The sequence below is a fragment of the Platalea leucorodia genome (genome assembly GCF_965183815.1).
Source record: "Platalea leucorodia genome assembly, chromosome: W".
Classification (NCBI taxonomy): Eukaryota; Metazoa; Chordata; class Aves; order Pelecaniformes; family Threskiornithidae; genus Platalea; species Platalea leucorodia.
In genome coordinates, this window is record NC_138859.1 from 12,798,329 (window position 1) to 12,816,708 (window position 18,380).

The 18,380-nt window shown below is 39.6% G+C and overlaps 1 pseudogene across 1 annotated transcript; it reads left to right on the forward strand.

The window, feature by feature from the left end:
• The first annotated feature begins 124 nt into the window (after positions 1 to 124).
• LOC309601752 (betaine--homocysteine S-methyltransferase 1-like) lies at positions 125 to 18,103 on the forward strand (annotated as a pseudogene). The gene is made up of 8 exons: positions 125 to 163; positions 4,202 to 4,334; positions 9,141 to 9,259; positions 11,271 to 11,462; positions 12,061 to 12,207; positions 13,680 to 13,862; positions 17,393 to 17,621; positions 17,902 to 18,103. The product of its transcript is annotated as a betaine--homocysteine S-methyltransferase 1-like (transcript).
• The last annotated feature ends 277 nt before the right edge of the window (positions 18,104 to 18,380 follow it).

Below are 18,380 nucleotides of genomic sequence, written 5' to 3' on the forward strand. Positions count from 1 at the left end.
CTGCTCACCGCGGCCCGCCTCCTCCCCGCGTTATAAAAGTGCGGGCTGAGCGCTCGGGTTATCTTCTGCTTCGTGCCGAGTCGTCTGGGTAGTCTCAGGTAGCCAGCGTCCTTTGGCGAGGAAAATGCTGCCGATCAGGAAGACCACGAAACAGGGCAAAAGGATAATTCCCCCACCTCCCTCCCCTGCTCGGCCCCGGTCCCCTGCTCTCGGCGGGCCCGTTCCCCTGTCCGGCGTGGGGGCAGCGGCGGGCGCTGGGAGGGGTGCCCCTGCCGCGGTGCGGGCGCTGCCCTAGCGGGACCACGCGGTAGGGCAGAGGCAGCCTCGCGCCGGTGCTGCGAGGCGCGCAGGCGGGGAGCGGCGGGAGCTTCCCAGCGGCACAGGGCAGAGCTCGACTCTGGGTCGGGCTGGGGCTCCGCTGTACCCGGCCGCCTCTCCCGCCCCCTCGGGGTCCTGCCCGGAGGCTTTCCTGGGGAGCTGCTGCAAAACTGGCACAACCCGCAAACCGCACTTAACCTCCAAGTAAGGTACTCGGTATTTCTGCGGGTAAGGGCATATTGTGAAAAGCTAAAGTAAAGACGTAATAATAACTATACCTATTCAGCATCAAACCATTAAAGACATTTGGACACTGTTATGAGATAGATAGATTAGATTCAACTTAATGCTGTAACAGCTCACAGAATCTTGATTTCTCTCAACACATAGATTGAAGCCACCAAAGTTCAAAACCATTTTGCTTAATATTATTTGATATGCAAACTAAGCAGTGCTCACAACACATTAAAATTGTAAATATTGTAAGCATAAACCTTCATTGGATGGGATTCCTGTCTCCAGCGTCCTGACAACTCTAAAAGCCCCAAATTGCTCTTCCCTTTATTTATATGACTGAATACCAACAGTGTTTGTAATAGGAGCGCAGTCTCCAATATATGCATGCCCTTCGCACTCTCATTTAGCTAAAGAAATAAGCCAGTATAAAAGGTTATTCAGGCATCAGCCATTCTGGCCATCAAGATAAACATTTGAGCAATATCTAAATCAGACTCTCTGACATATACCAGTACTGCTACCCTGCAGTGCTGCTTGGGAGGGTCAGTGGAATCATGTATTCTACCTTCTGTTTGGAAGGACAGTATTATTAGTAGGACACTGGACACTTCTTACTCAGAACTGTTTTTATTTGGTTTTATATGTAGCATATAAGTCTAGAGTAAGAGAACAGAAGGATATGGGAAGAAGTCTATGAACTCTATGCCTTTCAGGTAGCTCAGTTATAAAGGAAGGAGGTGAGGAGGTATTTGTTCTGCTGCTTATTTTTTGGCACATGCCACCTAACTTCAGACACCTAGCAGAAGGCAATTGCCCTAGGTTCTCCTACAGGCAATGGACAGAGATAAGCCTTTCTTGAGGGCTCACTTAAGATCTGAATAGTTATTTTGAGATGCTTTTTTTCTCTCCACCGATGGAAAGATAGGATATAGGTAGACCAAGCAGGCTTTTCACTTATATGGTTCGGTTACATTCTTAAAGTTGGTTGGGGGAATATCTTCATACAGTCATTTGCACTCCTTCCGTGGATAGATGTATGGACTGTGGTGCAACTTTGTTCATGGTAGCAAAAGTGAAGCAGTGAAAAGATGGCTCAAAAAAGCCCTGGTTAGCTTTTTACAGATACTATTTCTTGTTATTTAATACCAGATCTGTGTACTACTGGATCACTTGACAGTACAATTTTGATCTGGATTGGGCATGAGCACACAGTTGTAGTTCTCTGGGGCAGAACAAAACAATGTTGATGCTGAACTCATGCTAGCTATATGCTGTTTGAACCAATGGTATTTTATCCAGTATAGATAAAGTAAAAATGGTGTGAAGAGATGATATCAGACCTATAATAAAGTCCGCAAAAAAGTTATTTCCATTTTGAGCCAATCTGAACTGACAAAGTAAGTTTAAGCACTTTGTGCTTTATAGTTATGTCACCTGCTATTAGATGCCCTGATGCTAGGTTTAATATATCACAATATATTATATATTAAGATACCACAATCTATTCAGTCATGGCTTATGTTGCTTCTGTGTGTCAAAAGTGAAGATTATTTTAAAGTGCAGTTTAAAAAAGCTAGAACTGTGAAGGGAAACTGCTGTTAAATCCTAGAAGGGACTTGAAAAAAAAAACCTGTTGATTGTAGTGCATTTAAATATATCTATATATTGTGTCAACATGTATCTATTGTAATGTAATCTTCAGTTAACAAGCAACAACTGAGGTTGCTTATACATTTAAGATTTTTTTTTTTTGTTTTCCCCTCTGCACTCCTGTTCTCTGCATATTAAACTTCTGAAGCAGGCTCTGTCTGTAAAAGATTCCTTGGCAGGCAGAGGAAGCAGGGACTCAACCAGTGATCCCTTGGGTGCCTTTCTCTGGCCCCATTTGAGGCATTCTGTTACAACTGCAAATTAGTTAATTGCAAACACAATCTTTACAAAGCCTCCTGACATTTACACTTACAACAGAATTGCCCTAATAGACAGGCACGACTTGTAGACTTATTGAAAATTACTGAGTTTTGGAGACTGAGTATTGTAGATTGAGTTTTGCCCTGGTCCTGCTGAAATAAAGATAAAAGCTTGCACTTTTTCTTAACGTTGTAAAGTTAATTACGTCAATATTTTGGAAAGTCCAGAATGTGCAATGGAATGTGATGCAGACATCTGCAAGCCAACACTTGGCCTAGCTCATATATCTGCACAGCAACACTGTGCAGAGAAGCCCCATCACCTTGCTGCTATGTCAGTGCCTGGGCCAAAAACGCCGACCCTCTCAGCCAGGCTTTGTGGCCTCCAAGTAGCCTTACACTGCTATGCTTGGTACTGGAACTGGCATAGTTGGCACAGTGCACCTTCTTGTTGGAAAGGCATACTCTCATGCTGCCTAAAGGGCAGTGCTGAGATGTTATAAGTGTTTTTCTTTCCTGGATGTATGGTGTGAGATAATTGAATGAATGAAGGAGAAATTATCAAGAAAGATAATCTACTAAAGGTTGGAGGCTAATTGTTAAAAAACCCTTCCTCTCAACACAAAAAAACACACTCAACTCTATGTCCGCAAGGTGCTTTTTTTTCCCCTACTCCCTCAAATTTCATCTACTGAAACGCTAGTAGGCCATCAGGAAAAGATAACTATGGACAGCAATTTCAGTCTTACCTTTGATTTTTTAAAATCTTTTTCTGTACCCACTACCTTTGTTAATGTAATGGGTCTGCATTAATCCACTTTTTAAAGTCAAATAGAATTATGTTTGTAATCTACTGGCAGAATTTAGTACTATTTAGTATAACAGCAAGGTACTTTTTTGAAAATTTGAACAATCCAATGAAGCAATGAAAGGAATACAAAAAATAATATGTATTAGGTGCAATCAATATATTTTGTATTCATGTTTTTCATTTTACAAAAAAAAATAATTACCACTTTCCTTGTGTTAGTGTAGAGTTCAAGGCAGAAGCAAGGTTAATCACAGGGTGCTGTAAGGTTTGTAATTTGGCATCTTAAAACATTTCTGGGCTGTGCAAAAGAAGCAGGATTTTCTTTCATTTTGTAAGTCTAGGTAAGGAAACCCAGGCCAGTGAAAAGTCTGTCAGAAAATGGAGGCCAGCATTCTGAGATGTGTCTTATTTGCTAGGAAAATGTTACATGCTTACTTTTTTTGATGCTTGTTGTGCCATCTTGTGTCACAAGCTACTTGTGCTGAGGCTCTGTCATGATGGCATTTGTAGCTAAAGAGCAAATGAGCTAATGAAGAGGTCAGTGATACTAGTGTTTCATTTTAAAAAGTTTCACATATATTTTACAGGAGAATTTGAGACTGTGTTTTACTTTCATAGGAATGGAATTAGACCATTGACTTCTAGTTCTGGGGACTATATCTCTGGAATACAATAAACTGAATAATTAAAAGTCTTATGTAATATATATGCATATATTAACGCCTTATGTTGTAAAACAGATCACCTACTATTCTTTAAAGAGAATTTCAAGAAGGAAATGGATTACTTCTTATTATTATGGCAAAGATGTTTCTGGTAGCCCACAAATAATTATATCTGCTTTGCAAATACAGGAAATGTCAACAAAGGAAGCCCACAAAACTGAAGAACTGTAATTATTAACCTTTCTTCCTGCTTTCTGCAGGGTATTCTAGAGCGTTTAGATGCTGGAGAATTTGTGATTGGAGATGGAGGATTCGTCTTTGCTCTTGAAAAGAGGGGGTATGTAAAAGCTAGGCCTTGGACTCCCGAAGCAACGGTAGAACACCCAGAAGCAGGTCAGTTTTACTGGGAAATGGTGATTCTATAGTGAAGGTAAACATGGTTGGATAAATAATAAATATATAGGAACTTGTAGTGGGTTGCTTGACAATGTAGAATTACACACTGTTAAGAATAGTCTAAGAATCTATAGACCCCCTAATCATCGTACCCCTTATTCTTGCTCTAACACTGGTCAAAAGCAGTTGGTTGGGAAAGAATATGAGTAGTGCAAACATACAGTGATACCTCTCCAGAATGCTTTCCCAGTCTTCAGTAATTTGTAACCCAGGGACTTTTTGACACAGATATGGTATCTTTGTATTTAATAACATTCAGTGATTTCTCTCTCATGGACATGTCCAGTCTGTCCTTGAGCTGATATCAAGTTTATCCTTCACAACATCTTGTGACAAAAAATTCTGCAGTTAACTATCTGTTTTGTTGTGTTCTGACCATTATAAATGAATACAGTTTGTTTATTAATTCCTTCAGGAAAACGGCAGCTTTTAATAAACAATGGAATGGAAGAGGAGTATTTAATGTATCTGGCTCCACTGTGAAATGAGGATTGATAAACCTCATAAGAACCTAAGAATTGCAATAAAATTGCATCAGTTGCTGTGCCAAGGGTGTTAACTCAACTTCTGCCTATCCCATTTAATGGAGTGACTGTCTACAGTGGAGGGGGGCAAAATGAGCAATCATTCTATGCCTTACAGCATAAAGATTATAGTGTTTAGCATAAATAGTGCAAAAGCAGGTGCTATTATCTATTTATGTATGCTTCATTACAATAAAGCATTTGCCCTAGTAATATCATGTGCAGTTAATCCCACAAGCTAATTCAGAATGTCCTGGGAAAAAAATTTTCTTTGTTCTGTCTTAAGTGTATGTCCTTCCAAATTAGTCTTTTTCCTCTATAAAGGGGGAAGAAGGAAGAAGAGGAGAAGGAGAAATAGAGATCTTAGCCCTCTCTATTACATTGCTTTGTACACCTTACCTATTTTTTCCCCTAATCCTTCTCAGCCTTCAAGTGTTACTTTGTGTAGCATGCCTAACTTAGGGTCATGGACAGCCTTAGATAATGCAGTGCTCCAGCAAAGGTTTAAAGGGTGATGACCTAATTTGTTGAACCTCATCTCCCAAAAATACATCCTATCACCTCTCTCTTTCTCTCCACCTGTACCTTTTTCTGCCCCTGCGCATTCCATCTTACAAATCGTAGCGCTTATACCATGCTCTTTGTTTCCCCTTTGCTTATTTCTTTTGTACCACAAAAGTCTTTGACCCTCTCCACATGCCTTCTCAGGAAGTGTAGGTCTCGGTCCATGGGGAATGCAAGACATTACCTTACATAGAGGCAGTTGCAGATGGCTTAAATAGGCTAAATTGGCACACAGATTTGTTTTAAACAAGTGATCAGTAGTCATAGGTTAGCCCAGCCTTCTAAGAATTACTACTGATTTGCTAGAACATATTGCTCATGCCTGTAACATAACACTTTTATAAGCCCTTTGTAGGCTATTTATAAATACACCCTTAACTGGAAATGTGTTCATTTCTTTCAGTGCAGTGTGCTGCCTCCCCTCTGTTATTGCTCTTTGCTCCTGCATGCTCAAGGGTCATGTTATTTTGAAAGCAGGTGTAAAGAACAGAAGGACCAACTGTCTGAGCCAGCTGGTGTAAAAAACCATACAACTACCGGCCCTTCTTGTCTTTGTAAGGAATGAGGGAGGTTCTGAGATTGCAGCAAGGAATGATGGAGGAAAAAAAAAAAAAAAGAAAGAAAAAAAAAAAAAAGTGAGTTGAAGGCCATTATCTCCGTTACAAGGGAGGAGAAGTTTTGCCAGACTGACAAGTTTAGAAATGAGATCTAAATATTTCTTCTGAGCCAGATCAGGTATCTGAGCTACTGCTCTGTACTGAGCAATATGCATATGCACTTACTGCCCCCATCTGCTGTTAGCTTAAGTCTGTGTCTTTTGTGAAATGTCCAACTCATGGTAGATTGAAATGAAAACTCAGTGTTGTATGTCTGACTCCTAAAATGCATCAAATTTAATAATTGTTTAGCCTCATATGTGGCTGTTACCTCATTTCTCAAATAGTGGAAGAAAACATAGCTTCAGTAACATGCTAGAAGTCACACAAGAAGTAAATTAGAGTGGTTTGGGTTTTTGATAGCATCATGCAGACTACTGTGGGCTTGATAATACTAAGTGTATTCTAGTGGTAAAAATGATTTGCCTGGGATTGAATGAGATTCAGGCTGATACTTTACTTATAATGCTATTCTTTCCCTCCAAATGCAGACCCATTCAAGAGTCTGCTGTTCACATACCTGATAGTTTGGGATATAAAGTTCCTTATTCATACGTGTTAGATTATGTTTCATTTGCCTACCAATGTCTCCATCCTTATTCACACAAATCCCAAACATTCTTCTAGGAATGCAGGAACCATATTTAAAGAGCACTAACCATGGGGGTAAATAAATCTAGTTTATTATGGAAATGTCATAAAGCATTTGTGAAAATATTTGTAGATTATTTTTTCCTTTTCACATTTCCTGACTAGTGTTCATCAATGATTTTTCATGGGGGCGAATAGAAAAACAAACTACAGAACACTAGAAACATACAGAGACAGTCCTTTTAGTTGGGCTCAGTAGCCTGTTTTAATGATGTAGGAAAAAGAATACTCTCTGCACTAGGAATGTTTTGACTGTGTAAAGGCTGTAAAACTGAAATTTGATCCCGATAGTTCAGGCAAATTCCAGGGACTCTTTGAATTGTAGCTCTGCTAGAATCTATGTTCCTGGATAGTTCTTTGTGACTGCTGTGTTAAATCACAGTGTGGTTACCCAAGGCTGTAATTAGAAATGAAATACTGTACTAGTAGAGAAAAGCAAGGGACACCACACTGTTCCTTCACTGAAAGCAGATGTGCTGCTGTGTGTGCAGATTGACTCTAGCAACTCAGACTACCGTTTGAGCTTCTCTGGCATAGAATGCTGTGTTTGTTGTAGCTGAAGGCAGTAATTTTATTCTCGTGACACATTAACATGTTTCCCTAATGACACAGATTGTCTGTAGACAATGAGGTATGATGAACCAAGACTTCAGGAAAGCTTTTCCAAACATCTGCCATAGAAACTGCAGTGTTCTCATGTCTCTATACAATATCTAGGGAATAAATTATTCCTGTATTTGCTATAAGCTGTTGAGCGTTTTAACTCTGTTTTACATGATAAGTAGTGTTCTAGAAATTATTATAATTATTGTTTTGTGGGTTGTTGTGGTTTAGCCCCAGCCACCAACTAAGAACCACACAGCTGCTCGCTCCCTCCCTTCTCCCTGATGGGGTGGGGGAGAGAATCGGAAGAGTAGAAGTGAGAAAACTCATGGGTTGAGATAAGAACAGTTTAATAACTGAAATAAAATAGTAGTAATAATAATATTATTATTAAAGCAAGTAATGCATGATGCAACTGCTCACCACCCACTGACCGATGCCCAGCCAGTCCCCGAGCAGCGATCCCTGCCCCCCGGCCAACTCTCCCCAGTTTATATACTGAGCATGACATCATATGGTACGGAATAGCCCTTTGGCCAGTGTGGGTCAGCTGTCCTGGCTGTGCCCCTTCCCAGCTTCTTGTGCACCTGGCAGAGCATGGGAAGCTGAAAAAAGTCCTTGACTAGTGTAAGCACTACTTAGCAGCAACTAAAACATCAGTGTGTTATCAACATTATTCTCATCCTAAATCCAAAACACAGCACTGTGCCAGCTACTAGGAAGAAAATTAGCTCTATCCCAGCTGAAACCAGGACAGTATCCACCCCTTATTCTATACCATCTATGTCATGCCCAGGTCCTATCCTTTCCAATACATTCCAATTAATCACCACCACTTTTCCAGTCTTTTGATATGTACACACAGATATCATTCCCTTAGTCCATGGGCCATCCCTCTAAAATGTCCGTTGAGTTCATTCGGTCCATGACTTTGGGCTTCATCTCTCATAACAGTCCTATAGGGCAGGAGAGATGGTGTGTGGTGTTGGGTTGTTGCATGCTGAAGCCAGTTATGGTTCTATCACCGCTGCACTTTGCTCGGTTCCATCAAAGTTCATTCTTCATTAATCTGGGTGATTCTTACTGTGATTCTGTTGATATAGCATATAGCCACCATAGAAGTGATGACATACAGTATTATATAGCAATTAACATCATACCATTCAGTTCATTGGCTATTTTCACCCAAAATCAAATCCCCTTGAGGTACACATTGCAGTGCATGTTTCGCATTCATGGATAACCTGTGCAATAGCGTCCATGGTCAGGTCCAGCCCTCGATCGCGAGCCCATTTGTCTGTTGCATCTCTTCCTTGATGGCCTGAGGTGTCATGGGCCCACCGAGCTATAAACAATCCACCCTCATGTTGCCAGTCCAGATCCACCTGAGCCACTTCAATCTTAGCAGCCCGATCCACCTGCTGGTTGTTTTGATGTTCTTCAGTGGCCCGACTCTTGGGTACGTGAGCATCTGAATCTACTGATGAACTAAATATAGAAATCTTCAGTCATTCTTAGCAGAGAATAACTAAGAAGGAAGTTTTCTACCTAATGTTCTAAGAGTGGGAAGAAAGGAATTCTACACAGACTGGGGTACTGCTTCTACTCCCTCATAATGGCTCTTCTAGTAAACACAGTATCACTTCTTTTACAGTAACATTAATTCAATAAACATTTAGTTTTGGGATAATAATAGTAATAACTGTACCAAACATCTCTTCTTTGTCTCTTTTAATTCTTTGCAGTTTGTCAGCTTCACCGGGAATTCCTCAGAGCTGGATCCAATGTTCTGCAGGCATTCACATTTTATGCCAGTGAGGACAAACTAGAGAACAGGGGCAATTATGTAGCTGAGAAAATAAGTGTGAGTAAAATACTATTTTGATGGAGATATGAAATAAGTGTATTCATTTCAAAAGGTTTAATAGAAAGAATTATCAAGTATTTTCACAGTTTGTCATAACAGTTTTGGTTATATTTGAGGACCAAAGAATGAGATGGTGCAATTTCAGAATTTGGAATAGTAAGAAAGACAAGGTTAAAGGGGAAAGAAAAAAAAAAAATAACAAAATGGGGCAAAGATGAAGAGAGGAAAAAGGATGCCCACATCTTATTTTTCCCATCTGAGGAGATAGTTTACTGGAGTTTTCATACAAAGTATAGGGAGGACTAAATGCACAGAGAGCAAAATCAATTGTAAAAAAAGAAATGCTTTAGCATCCAGAGAAACAAATCAACTGCAAAAATGGTGAAGAATCCTGGAGAATAATGACTTGCTAATAAGAACTGAATGTTTTTTTAGGACCATGTCTTCAATAAAATATCAACTAAAAAATCCAAGGTATACACTGTGGTCAGTATTCCCCTTCTCATGTGTAAGGGTAATCTGGTACAGTAACAGAAGTACTGTGTTGGTGTTTTCTTACCCCCTACACAGAGGAGTTGTAGGATGTTGGGTGCCTTCACTAGATGCAGGCCCCATCTCCACTGGGACTTCTGGCACAAACATTTCTAGATAGTTCCTTTGAGACTAGAAGATTTGTCGTTGGGTGTTTTCTCTGATCTTTTCCCCTTTGGTCCTATTGTCTATTATTTCAGCCTCTGGAAAATAGAGAAGATTCTCCAGGGCGCAGAGAGGAAGGAATATATTTATGTGAAGATATCCCAAGTCAGAAACTAGAGCAATCTGGACACTAGGGAAACACTTGAGGCTTAATTAAGAGGTTAAGACATTAAAATGTCATATGACCAAATTTATCTGAAATGCTGTACCTTTACATTCAATAGATGCAACATCGAAATGTCTGAAGTGATATCCCAGAAACATAGTGCCTCTGGAACTAGCCATGCTGCAACGAAAAATGATAAGAGGGGTTGGGAAAGCAACTGGAAACTGGAATGCATTGCAGCAAAACTTTCAAGCTTGATTTGCTGCCAGTTCTAGAAGCAGTTTCCTCCAGGCTCTAACTGGTTTATGGCTCCAGCTCCTGGTGTTCCCAAACACGTACCTGAGCAGAAGTGCAAATGGAAGACACTCTGTCAGCAATAGCCTTAAAAATCATCTGGATGTTTTGAGGCAGCCATGGAAAACTTCAGCTGAGAGAAACCTATGTAGATTCTAAGTAGCCCATGGGCCACAAAGAAACCTGCTCTAATCAGTCCTTGTTATCTATCCCAAATAATGATTCTTTTCCAAAAATCTTTTTTTCCCAGCTTAACCTCTTTCACAAGCTGTTCTAGTCATCCTGGTTTGGGTATACAGGGAATGTGTCTTTCAGTCTAGGTGATTAATTAATCATATATAGTGATAAGTTTCCCTTTGCTATTCTTAAATTGGTAACTTTAACATCAGGTAATTAATGACATCCTTTTAAAAGTGCCTTAAATGACTCTATATCATATCATAGCTTAAATTTTGAAAATTATCAAAATACTAAAATAATACATTAAGAAACAGAATGAAAAATCAATTGAAATTACTACTCTTTTTTTCCATCCACAAAATCTCAGAATAGAAGCAGACACTTAAGTGTAACTAACTAACTTATTTTCTAAGAGGAAAAAAAAATTCTGCTTCACACCAAATATTTGCTTTTTTATAGACTATTTGTGTAAGATGTATTAAAGGTAATATGTTTTTGTATTAGTGTTTGATAATATGATAACTTATAAGTTGCAAGAAATCTGTTTCTTAATGTTTGTTATTTTTTTGAAAAATGCTGATCTTCCTAATCAATATTATAGAAAAATACATTTAAATTATAAATGAATATGAAGAAGTCATTATGGCTTTTGACTCTTTTGTCCTTTTTGTGCTCTGAAATTACATGCATATCTCTGACCAGGTAAAAATGATGTAATCTATATTCATATAGTGCCAGAAAGTGAATGAAGCTGCTTGTGACATTGCAAGAGAAGTGGCTAATGAAGGTGATGCTTTAGTGGCTGGAGGACTCAGTCAAACACCATCATACTTAAGCTGCAAGGATAAAGCAGAGGTTAAAGCAGCCTTTCGAAAGCAACTAGATGGCTTTATGAAGAAGAATGTTGACTTCCTAATTGCAGAGGTAAATCTGTAAAAAAGTACATGCCTTCAGCTGGCACAGTGTGTTAACTTTAAGATGTCTAGTCTACTTTAGGGAATACAAGTATATATTGCTTCCTTCTTTAAAATTTTCTGTTATACTTTTATTCCAGTAGAATCAGATGTTTTCTAAATGCACAGCAGTATCTGCAAGCGTCCTAGAATAGGACCTTGAACCCTAAATTTCTATCATCTCAGTCAAGTCAAATTCTGTACCAGTACAAAGAGGATAGATTAATGTGATCTTGATTAGTTCCTGTTTCCTCCTGTACTCCGTAAGTAACCAACCCATGGTGACTTTTCTAGATGAAAATAGTTCTTCAGGGATAAATCCCTGATTAACCCCCTGTATGGGCATTCTTATTCTGAAACATGAGTATCTTTTTATTTTGGATTTAGTTTTCCTTCTGACTTTTTAAAATCCTTTTTTAACTGTGTGGTCAGTGAACTCAACTGAATTCTGTTAGTGTAAATCAGAAAAGAATCAAGTCATTGTATTGCTGGTGAATTTGGGGTCTGGATTAATGTGTTTATGTTTCATCTCCAAGAAACGAAAGTAGTCCACTTTTAATTTCTTTCAGTATTTTGAACATGTTGAAGAAGCTGTCTGGGCTGTTGAAGTCCTAAAAGAATCTAGGAAGCCAGTTGCAGCTACAATGTGCATTGTCCAGAAGGAGACATGCATGGCGTGCCCCCCGGACAATGTGCTGTCCGACTGGTAAAGGCTGGTAAGAATCTGTTTTAATCTGCACTTTAAAAGTATGGAACAAAGTTAAGTCCTTAATCATTGAGATAAATGGATGTGTATCTCAAGTAGATAGCTTCCCAATTATACTTGATGAAAGTTTTGAGCCTGTGGAAGAGTTTCTATGTGTACTTTACTAGAGCAGTCTTGTAAAAAAAAGTATGAAAATGCAGCTATAAAATCCTTATTAACCAGGATGGTATTGGGAGCAATAGCCACAGGCAGCTGATACTGAGTAGAACAAAATCCTAAAACTATTCAAAGTTGATTACAGACCCAGCCCCAAATTCTGGGCTCAGGATTATGAAACATAAGCAGAATCCAAAGCCGCCTTTGATTCTCTGCTCATGTTTTTAGAAATGTGTGGAGCACAGTTCAAATCCAGGATGAGAGAATAAGAGAATGAAAAAATTAATCTTATTGCCTATCAAATGCTGTGTTTTCTGCAGGACAAAGGGAAGGGCAGAAGGAATTAATCAGGGGCATGATGGACCGACCATACAGGGGTTTTATTATATCTGTTCTGAACTACTCTTTTCCTTTGGAGTTAAGAGTTGAAATCCAAAGGCAGAACCTGTGTTAGGAACCTGTTAGCTATTTGTATATGTGGCTGTACATAATCAGTCTTCACTGATTGAGCACTGATGAGAAAAGCAACTGCATGAGGGTGGGAGATGTGATTCCTCATCAGGAAGGTAAAGAGTGCAACTGAGATGTAAATGGAATGATCAGCCTCAGGAGAGTTGAGGCTGGCTCTAATCCAACTACCTTGTTGTCGTGGTTTAACCTCAGTCGGCAACTAAGCACCACACAGTCACTCGCTCACCCTCCTCCCCTTCCTGGTGGGATGGGGGAGAGAACTGAAAAAAAAAGTAAAACCTGTGGGTTGAGATAAAGACAGTTTAATAGGACAGCAGGAAGAGAAAATAATCATCATCATCATCATCATCATCATCATAAAAGAATATACAAAACAAGTGATGCACAATGCAATTGCTCACCACCTGCTGACCAATGCCCAGCCTGTCCCCGAGCAGCGATCCCTGCCCCCCGGCCAACTCCCCCCAGCTTATATACTGAGCATGACGTCATATGGTACGGAATAGCCCTTTGGCCAGTGTGGGTCAGCTGTCCTGGCTGTGCCCCTTCCCAGCTTCTTGTGCACCTGGCAGAGCATGGGAAGCTGAAAAGTCCTTGACTAGTGTAAGCACTACTTAGCAGCAACTAAAACATCAGTGTGTTATCAACATTATTCTCATCCTAAATCCAAAACACAGCACTATGCCAGCTACTAGGAAGGAAATTAGCTCTATCCCAGCTGAAACCAGGACGCTTGTGTTCATAGTGCTGGTGTACAGATGGACTGCTCTGCTTATGGAGTGCTGTGGCTAAGAACTTTCACCTCCCACTTCCTAGGGAGATGTGACTTGAACTTATTTATTTTCCTCCTCCTAGGTGCTTCTATTGTTGGAGTCAACTGCCATTTTGACCCAGATACCTCCCTGGAAACTGTGAGACTGATGAAAGAGGGCTTGCACGCTGCTAAACTGAAAGCTCACCTGATGTCCCAACCACTTGCTTTCCATACACCTGATTGTGGGAAGCAAGGATTTATTGACCTTCCAGAATTTCCCTTTGGTAAGACAAGGGTATCTTTTTTTTTTTTTTTTTAAATTTATTTACTGTCTGTTCCTTTTTTTCCCCTAGCTTTTAGCAAAGCTGAAACTGCAAGGCATCCTCCTGTACAATAGGATCAGTCTCAATTATCCTGTCTGGCATTCTGCATAGATGGATTGGGTTAAAGATCATCCAGATAATGAGAGTATTTCAGCAGTATCACAGCATGTGACTGAAAGTGAAATTATGATGAAAACAGTTAAAGTGCCACAACCTAAATCAATTAAAAAAAAATGTTGTTTTTTTTTTCTTGTGCTATAGAACCTTGTTCAGGACAGCTGTAAAATAGTCCAAAGAAATTAACAAGAGCAAATACACTAAAAACAACCCAGACTTTAAATGCCTTTGGACTGGAGCTCCCCAGCATTCTCGGTTGTGACGTCTAGCCCATGAGCCCTATAATGTTTACCTGCATAGGGATTTAATGTATAATGCATATGCGGAGCTGGATCATTAGTATAGGTGCATGATTCTTGCACTCATAATGGTTCAGTCTTGCAAGTGTAACTGTCTAAGATAAGTGAGATTAGAGAGAAAGCAGAAGAGGGAATATGTTCTTTGATGTTGCTTACAAATGGATTAGCAGTTTGGAGATGGATTCATCACTCTTATGCTCAGCAGAAATTCTACCCAAAAGACCGAAAGATTCAGCCACTTTATGCGTATATAAGGCTTGTGTATTTAGGGCTTATTCCCACCTGGGATGTAGAAGGTCACATCCTCTTAAGATAAGAGGAAAAAAGCAGCCTAAACATTTTAAAATTGATTAGAAAAATGCCTTCATTTTCAGATATCATACATTCTTCTTTTCAAGATCAGCCTATAAAATAAGGTATTAAAACAACTGAAACTTGAATTTTTAGGAAAAAAAAAAAGATATGGATGTGATTTTCAGGAAGATATTTTATTTTAAAAGTCCTCTCTACGTAAATGAAGGAAAAAGAATAAAGCATGAGCCTGAGGCATTCATTAGATAATAACAACATGTCTGGGTTCTGAAAATACTCTGGGATGTTTAAAAGTGTCAGGAACTCATTTATCCTATTCATTCCTTCGTATAACTCCTCTGATTGCAAGCAAAAATGATAGAACAGATGCAGTAAGTAATCAAGTTAATTGAAGGATTCACTCTTTGGTTTGTTATGGTTCTTGGTTTGTATGTTATAAGCAAACTGTATGAGATGTCAGTTTTCAGAAATTTCATGAGTCAATTGGAGAAGCCTGGTTCTGTGAATGTTTGCACTACCCAGAAGGAGCAACTGATCACTTGATGGCAGAGAAGTAGTTTGGTAAATCATTGTTAAACTGACCCAGTTGACTCTGCTTTTTGTGGAAGGCAATATGCACAAAGAGGCATTTAGGTATTTGAAGTGTACATAACCTCTGTACAGGCCAACAAGATCTCAGTTTCTAGAAAAGCATTGGCTATGTTGTATTGGCAAACTCCAGCATCTAGATACCAGCAGTATTTATTTATCTTTAGAACTTTTTCCAGTTTTCTGTGTTTTTCCCTTCTGTGTTACTGCAATTGCTCTCAAATGTCACCAGTTAAGCAAGGACAATGTTTTAGACAGAAAAGTCCTGGTCAGTCAAAGCATACCCAGTTATCTCAAGAGTAGACGTACAGAGGGGCTAAATCTAGGCGCACATTACAATCTTCTCATCAGAAGTTGATGAAAATTTCAATATCTTTTTACTGTAAATGATAACATAAACTGTTAAGCTAGAGATATTTAATTCTGAATAAAGCCAAGAAAAATACTGTACATTGACAGGCACGGAAAATAGAATGTTAGTCATTTTTGGGAGGGGGGAAGAAAACCCCACAAAACGTGATCTATGTGGCAACTTCTTTTCGTAGCATACTGCTTGTTTTCAATCACCATGTTTCACCATGTGTGGCCAGTTCTTATGGCGGAGTCTATCCATGTTTCTTCAGAGCTGTTAGGTTGGTGCTGTCCTTATGCTCCTGAAACACAAGGACTGATTGTGACAGGGTGGGTGACGGAGAAGACAGGGAAACACCCTATACTGTTCTCCTGGAGTTTAGTTGCTTATACGGGTATAAATTGAGTGCAAGATGCTGCATTCTTACTGTTGATCGTTTTGTATCAATTTTGCATTAGCTTTTTAATGATATATGAGAGACAAGGAAATCATGAATTGATGCTTCTGATGCTTTCTCTCACATCTGCAGGACTGTACACAAACTTTTATTTAAACAGCTTTCTAAGATAGCTTAATCTGGTTTTCCTTCTGATATTAGACCATCTATTTTTCCGTTGTCCAGTCTTTCCCTCTGAGACCAATAATTTTCTGTTTAAGACCATTTCATTTTTTTCCCTTCTGTTTTTTATTTTCTGACTCTGTCTCTTTAACTACTCACTGGACTTTGAGCAGATCTGCTTTGCATCACCTTCTTGCATATTAGGCATTTCTGGGACAGGATGTAGGAAGAAGAATCCTACTTCTGCTGTGGTGCTGGAACCTTACTACCTCACCACGGCTTCTTTGCCTAGAGGAATGTTCAGTGCCCAGACATCATGCTGCACTCTCCTCATAACCAAGCTGATTCATCTCCTGCAGATGTGCATAAAGAAGTGGGAGGATTTTTATTCCTTTATTCCTGTATTTTTATTCCTTCAAGTTTCTTCTCCAGTCCCTGGTCTTTTCTTTCCAGTTCTGCAACTCCTGTGCCTCCTTCCCTTTCAGGTGTGCTTTTCCTTGTTCTTCTCACTTTCTGTTCCTTTCCTTCCACACGTCTTTCCTCTCAGCTCTGGCGTCCCTCCGCTCTGCTTACCACAACCTGCAACACGAAGAGGGGTTCAAAAGAAAGGTTGCATCTTAGCCATCCTAAGTCATCTACACACAGAACTTTCCACAAGGAAGTGGCTTGAGGCAGCAAACTGCTTATGGATGGGCTTATAACTAAGTAAGGGATGGGCTAAGAAATAGCTACAGATCCCAGCTGTCAGCGAAACAACTGCCTGCCATTAGCTGGTCATGGAAAAAAGTGTAGTAAGCATTCCTGAGGAATAACAAGCAGGCTTATTCCTGTTGCAGGTAGGCTGATGATACCTTCTCCTTTCACAGATTAGAGTACTGTAATCAGATTTCCCAGATATTGATTGTTCATTAAGAACTCTTTGGACTTGTGGGCATAACATTGAAAGTGCTCCAGTACTTCAGCTAAGAACTCTGGCAGAATGGCAAGCATGTGACTTAGGGCTTGATCAGTCTCAGAAGATATTAGGTGCTGTTTTTCAAAGCCAAAGCAGCTTACAACAAGCATAGCTCAGCAAAGCATAACAGAATCTAAAAGCTAGACTCCTGAAAGTTTGCATTATTAATTCTAGCTCAGACAGCTCAAACATCTACATCTACAACCAGTTTTGCAAATAGTGTGCAAGTGTCTCAATAATGTGATTTCTTACAAAAAAATGCGGTGAACTGGAGCATGGTGAAAATTTAAGATATGAATGTCTTTGCAGGTCTGGAGCCAAGAATTGTAACTAGATGGGATGTTCAAAAATATGCAAGAAAGGCCTATGATTTAGGAATTCATTTCATTGGAGGCTGCTGTGGATTTGAGCCATATCACATCCGAGCAATAGCTGAGGAGCTGGCTCCTGAAAGAGGATTTTTGCGAGAAGCTTCTGAGAAACATGGCAGCTGGGGCAATAACCTGAGCATGCATACCAAACCCTGGGTCAGAGCAAGGTATGTATATCTGAACTGGAAAGCACACCAGCACCCTCCTTATAAAGGCTTACATTGGTCCATGCAGCAGACTAGCTTAACCAATATGGAGGTCTAAATATAACCGTAAACATTCTGTGTTAATAATTTTGAAGAATTAAATTTGATCTGGGAGCAGTAAAAGGGGCAAAGGGGCAGTAGGAGAGCTACAAAAATTCTCATCCCTCTTCAAAATGAACATTTGGTCTGAATTAATGTGAAAGTAATGAAAGTTTTGTAATATTTCCTTTTCTTTCTTTAGGGCAAGAAGAGAATACTGGGAGAATCTGAGGCCTGCTTCAGGCAGGCCATATTGTCCTTCAGTCTCAAAGCCAGATGGCTGGGGGGGGGGGGGGGTAACCAAAGGAACCAGAGAGCTGATGCAACAGAAAGAAGCAACAAGTGAACAACAGCTGAAAGAGCTCTTTCGGAAACAGTTGTTCCAATCCACTGCAGTTGTCTAAATGTTAGAATGATTTATCTACAGACCATCTCATGCTTCACAAGAAAAATCTGTGAAGATGAGTGCCCCGTTGATTTATCAGTTAACATCTAATGAAAGAGACAAAATGCAAAAATAATGTGATTACAGATTAATATGTCAAACTGATAATAAAATCTTTCTCTGGACGAATAGTTTAGAGAAGACACAGTCAGAAGGAGTTTTGGATTCTCATAACAACTGAGCTTCTTGTTAGCTAGGTGCCATCAACTGGGTAGACACAGAAATACGTGGAAAGT